Genomic DNA, 6,156 nt, shown 5'->3' on the forward strand with positions numbered 1-6,156 from the left:
CCTCGCTAACCGCCGCGGGCGCCGGCGGCGCGCGAGCCGCCGGGACACGCCTAGAACCGGCGGCCCCGCCCGCGGGCGCGCGCCTCCTGCCCCCCGCCGCCCCGCGGAGCCGCGCGGCATGGCCGTCCGCGCTGCGGGGCTGCCGCAGGGCCGGGCCGGGCCGGGGCGACGGGAGGCGGCGCTCCGCCCCGCCCGCTCAGCGCCGGTCTCTAACGCCCCGCCAGCCGCCTCGCCTGGGTCGGCCCGCTCCGGCCGCCGCCCGGCGCGGACCCGCCTCACCCTCCGCTGCTTTCGCCGCTCGTCGGCTGAGGCGATCGGCGGTGGCGGAGCTGTCCGCCGGCCTGCGGCACAGGGCGCCGTATGGAAACGGGGGGGGGGGGGGGGGCGGGGGCGGCACCACCTAACGTGGGTTGTGGGTGGGTGTCCCCCCGCCTCCCCCATTTGCCACCCACCCCGAGCAGCCTCTCCTGCCTTTGTGTTTTCCACGAGGGCCAAGTTTTTCCCGTTACCCTCCTGCCGAGCCCCGCAGGGCCCGGCTGACCGTCCGGCACCGCTCCCCTTGCGGGGCCGCAACGCGAGGGCACCTGTGGTGGAGGGTGGGTTGGTGGGTGAGATCCCGGGTACCGAGGGGACAGGGACCGTCGTGGTGCCCGCGGGTTGGTGTGATGGCCTGCGCGTGCCGAGCGAGGCGTCGCACCGGGAGCCAGGAGGTTGCGGGCTGGAAAGGCCCAGAAGTGGATGGTCGAGGGAGCCGGGGCAGGGGCCCGGGGTGGCAGCGGGGCCCTGGGAGGGCCTGCCTGGGACTGGCGGGGTGGGCGCGCAGTCGGGCTCTGCAGGCGCACAGCAACCCATTTGCAAGCCTCTCCCTTGGAAAGGCAAGCGGGTGTTTCGGCCAGCGCCACGCCGAGGCTGATGAGAACGTGCTGACAGAAGTAGGAAGAGTATTAAAATAATAAACATTGCTGCAGTTGGAAATGCCTTTTTTGAGTGTTTCCTGGAGGTGTTCGAAGCCTGCGTTCGCTTGTCCCCTTTTTGAACCGTGTGCCCCAGCTTGAATCCCTCAAGTATGTGGTGCCCTGACCTCTTGTATGCTTTCTCCTAGGCTCTGAGATCAGCTCTGTCCCACAGAACACAAATAAGATGGAGAATAATAAGGTGGAGAAAGCACCTCGATATGTTTTTTGAAAGGGGTCAGATAGGATAGAGGGGGTAGGGAGATTTTCTGTTCCAGACTCACGTTGTGTCTGGCAATGCCACCGAACCGGAGCATCTCCAGCAGGAGACAGATTCCCTCCCAGGGGCTTGCTCCAGGCCCTTGTGCCAGCAGGACACCCCGGTGAGCCCTCCGCTCTGTTCCTTGTCAGTGTAAGGTCTCCTGTAAAACCTCAGGCTCTGGTCGCGTGGCCGGTAACTGTATCCCAGCTGTGGAGCCGTAACTGGAAATGGAGCGGCGGCAGCTTTCTGAGTGACTCCTGCTCGGATCACAAATGCTTGCTTGACTAATCGTTCAAAACAACTCATGCAGAAATAGCCACAGCGCAGGACGGACATGTACTTATGTAGACAGAAAAATCATAACCATAAAAATCTGTTGGTAAGGCAGTATGTGGGAACAGCATAGGAAGAGTGAGGTGCTTGCTTCTCGGAAAGCAAGAGGAAGTTATGAATGTATTTGTGTTCTTGACAAGTGACTGGCCGGGACCGCACTGGTACGGTACCAGGGAAAACAGCGTCAACAGGTTCTCTGGCAGATGTGCTGCCTTCTGCCTCGTGCCTCCTGGTCCTGCCGGCGTGCCTCTCTCTGTCTTTTCCAGGCTCTTCTGGGGTAGCTTCTTGGCATGTTCCTTGTCTTCCTTCCGCTCTGCAGTGATGAAGTGTCTGTAGATCTGAGAGTGCAATAAAGTGACCAGAACAGGGGTTTTATTTCTCAGTCTTCAAAGCAATGATCCTGTGTTTTGACTGAGTATCAGAAAGGTGCTATTTTAAGATCTGCATGACAAAGATGACTTTTTAAGAATAGGGCTTTTTTTCATTTACCCTTAAAATTGCATTATAAAAAGAACTGTTAGGCTTCCTGTGGTGGCATTTTACCCATAGGGTTTGTTTATGGATCTCTTACTACCCTTTCTTATGGCCTAAGATGTATGCTGGGGTTTGTCATAACGTACATTTTTCTCTGTGTAGGTTTTGTCCATCAACTTCTGTTATCCTAGACATTGATTTAACAGCAGGGTGGGTTTTTTTAATTATTATTTCTCATCAGTTCTAGTGCCTTCCATTTACTCCAAGGTTTATTGAATTTCACTCACGTTCCTGTGGAATATTGCTGGAACGCTTGAGAAGAGAGCTAAAAAAAAGCAAAGTGGGCAATATTGAGTAGAGCAAAGCTCACCAGAATTTCCTAGCTGTGTCAGGTGAGAACATCACTGTTGCTTAATTTAAATGTGAAGAAGAATAAACCCTTCCTTTTTACTTCCACAGTGGTGCTTTGTTGGCGCATCCAGGTACAGAGGAGTTTGTTTTTGAAACAAGCATCATAAGGCTCAGGTTCATAATGTATTCCAATACCCAATGTTTCTTCATCTTATCTGTTTTTATTTTTTACCATTATTTTCCACTTTAGGAAGCAATAGGAGGAGAGCTTGAGAGCTGTACTTGAACACAGATGGTATGATGGCACAGCATTTGCTGCAACTTGCTTCAAGTTATGTTACAGAGTTCATTTTTAACATAAGCTTTAAACCATTATTTTGTAGAAAAGTCTCATTGAAATGGCAACCACCCAAATGTAGCCTATGCGTTTTCAGATATAGTTGAATATTTTTGATGAAAAAATATACAGGAAAAATAATAATCCTTAAAGGTGCATGAAAGTCCAGACTGGAGCATGCATTAGATGAAGCACAGGTATGTATTGCTTTTGGGTATCTCCTGGAAATATAGGGGAAGCCCTTGTGAAGTAGGCTGCAATACTGTAGGCAGTGTTAACAGTTTTGTGGAAGGAAAACATCAGCCTTTCCATTCAGTCCTTTCCATTGTTTCTGGTTTTAGAGTGAGTGGAACATCTCCTGCAACAACCCTAATTGCCACTAACCATAGTTTTTGTTTGCTGGCAGCCCCATATGTCAATAGACGCTGCACTGGTTGCCCTTTCAGTGGGCTATTTTTGCCAAACACCATTTCCACTCCTCTGGATTTCATGAACGCTGCCATTTGAAACAGATCCAGGGAATTAGACATTACTCACCTTTGCATACGCAGTCTCTTGAACAGATACTCTCCTGCTGTCTTCTATTCTTACATTTCCTGCACTTTTCCCCCAGTGTGGAATGTTTTATTTTGTCTTGCTTATTACAGTTGTGACCAGGGAACTTGGTCTCTTGAAAAGACAGGCTTTAAGCAGTTTCCCTTTTCTTCAAATGCATTTTCTCTGCTGCTCTCCACACAGCTTTTTGTTCGATGACTTGCACTTTCACTATCTCAGACTGTCAGGCATGCTTGTCGGCAGCTAGAAGCAAAAACTCATTTATTGAGTTAGACACATTTGCATATAAAAGTATATTTATGTATGTTTATTTACAGTCATTCTTACTTTACTTTCTTATATGAGAGGAAGAAATGCAGGGATGGGGAGGGAGGAGAAAATGACCCCGAATATCTGTTATTCTCCCTCTAACAAGGCGTTTAGTTCTTTCTTCTCCCCACCCCCATCCTTTCTCCCGTAAGTGCTTAGTTATTCTTCCCTGTGCTTAACAATATTTAATTAAAAGAGGATGGGTAGCAAGGCAGGGTTATCCACACACTAGAAGAGGACAGCAGGGTTTTTGGGGAGCTACCCTCCCACAGGCCAGGGAAGGCAGTCCAGGAAGTCTGTAGGAACAGCTCTTAAAAGTCCATGAATGCTGTTAGGCCTGGAAGGCACAGCGGTGGTTACTCTTGGTACAAACCAGGCTGCTTCTAGAAAATGGAGATGTTCTGATTGACTGTTGGTTTTTTTCCTGGGAACAGGAAAATGAGGAAAGGCAGCCTAGCAAAGGGCATTTCTCTGGAGACCAGGAGATGATTCTGCAAATCTACGGCCTGTGGGGGAAAAAAAGAAGAGTTGGCAGCTCTGTCGTGCGCTCTCCTGTTGTCAGGAGCTACTTTTCAGAAAGCTGCTTGCTCAAAATCCTGGCTGTTGTGACTTTGTTACCTACCTTTCTGTGCTGATTCTCAGGCTACATGATTACACTGTGTATAGGACTACTCTTATGCAGCCTTTGTGTGGTTCTGTAAGGCTTTGAGCTTCTTGCCCCCCACTTAGCAAAAGCAAGATCGTCGGAGTATTACTGCCTTTCTGGAATAAAACATTTATTAACATTTTTAGGAATGTGTCCTAGCTATCTTTGTTTCTTTCCTTGGCCACAGCCTGTGATTTACAAGCCAAACTTCAAGCTTTGCACCAGGGAGTGAGATCTTTCATTCCTCTCCTTTGTAGTCTATGCTTTTGGATCAACTGACACCCTTCAGCTGCAGGACACTCTTGTAGGTTGACCCAACTGAAAGACTTTAGTGAAGGATGGATGCATTTTAGACTTTTCTTTTTTTTCTGCCTGCACACCCCCCCACCCCCACCCCCCCAGTGATCTAAAATGAGTCAGATTCAGACTCTGTCAGGTGCCAGTGATAAAACATATGAATTGTGGATAAGGCTGCTGTTTTCCATCACTGAGTGGAAAGTAGTTAGAGCTGCTGTATCTCACATGGCCTTTCTCTCTGCCTCGTCGAAGATGTCCTCAGAACCTTCTCTGACTTCCTCACCTATCTGTCCGTAGTCGTCTTTTATAAAAAATGACACACTTAGCTGAAGAATTGAAGTACCAAGTACCAGTGAGGCCTACATAAGTAATCCTGTACCTTGGATTAAAATACTCAAATGACTTTGTATATGGACTGCTTTAAGTATATATATTAGAGAGTTAGTGCATGGTTGGATGTGTCCCCAAGGATGATTCCTCAGATTCGACTGTCAGTAAAATGCAAAGGTCATTTTCACAAAAATAATTTAAAAATGTTTGCAAACATCTTGTCAGCAAAGTGACAAGTATGCAAGAAGGATGTCAGGATACCCACCAAATAAATGACATAGAAGTGATGAATTGTAAGTTACCGCATTCCCTGATTCTGAAAAAAATTAATATAAAATGGCAACCTCCTTCACAGAACTTGTCACCAAGTGATGAAGATAAATCAGCACTGCTCTTTACTTCCTACTGACCTTTCTGAGAAAGGAAGCTAGATGCTGTTCTTCCTTGTTTAGAAAAAGCTCCTGAAAGGTACGAAAGACTGTAAGTTTGCATAGCCATCCCTAAGAGCTGAACTTAATCTAAAGAACTTTTATATCTGACATTTAGTGTATGAGATGGGGGAGAACATCAGGACCTGGCTGCACTTGGAGGGCTTCAATAACTTTCAGTAACCAATTAGCTGGAAGGACGGTTTGAGAGGTCTCGGTGGCGAGGCTGTTGTGTCCATATACGGATCTCATTTGGTTTCTTTCATTGTAGTGCTTAAGTGCTTTAGTGACATACTGAATGTAAAAGTGTGCAAATTCTTGGATTGCTGAGAGCTCATTTTTAAAACAGGCACTTTGGCATTGCTTTGGGTGTATCTACTTTCCCACGGAAAATTCAGGTTTTTTCTGTACATGAGCTGATTTTACAATATTAGATGCAAAGTCAAAAGCTGCACGGAAGAACAAAGTTCATCACTCTTGAATAAGGTTGATTAATCAGACTATTTTGAGATGCAGCTAAGGAGTGTTTTAGGGATGCTGCTGTAGTCATCAGAACAGTGAAGAAATCAAATGAAATCTCCCCAACATCAGTAACAAAAAGGAGATTTAATGTGAGTGTTTGAAAACATTTGGCTAGACAGAGGCCTGCGAGTGGAATACACATAGTTTATATATTATGATTTTATTATATTCTCATTCCTAACTGATTGGCCAATGCTGAAGTATTTGTGTGTCTTCCAAAGATATACTGAAAGGACGTATCACGTGTGTTTTCTTCTCCATTTCTCCCTACAGGAAGCAAGATGGATGGTGCCGAAACGGGTGTGCTTTGTCCTGGGATGCGTGAAGGTGGTCGGCCACTCGCCCCGCTGGGAGCACTG

The sequence above is a fragment of the Leptosomus discolor genome, chromosome 5 (assembly GCF_034619465.1).
Source record: "Leptosomus discolor isolate bLepDis1 chromosome 5, bLepDis1.hap2, whole genome shotgun sequence".
Taxonomy (NCBI): Eukaryota; Metazoa; Chordata; class Aves; order Leptosomiformes; family Leptosomidae; genus Leptosomus; species Leptosomus discolor.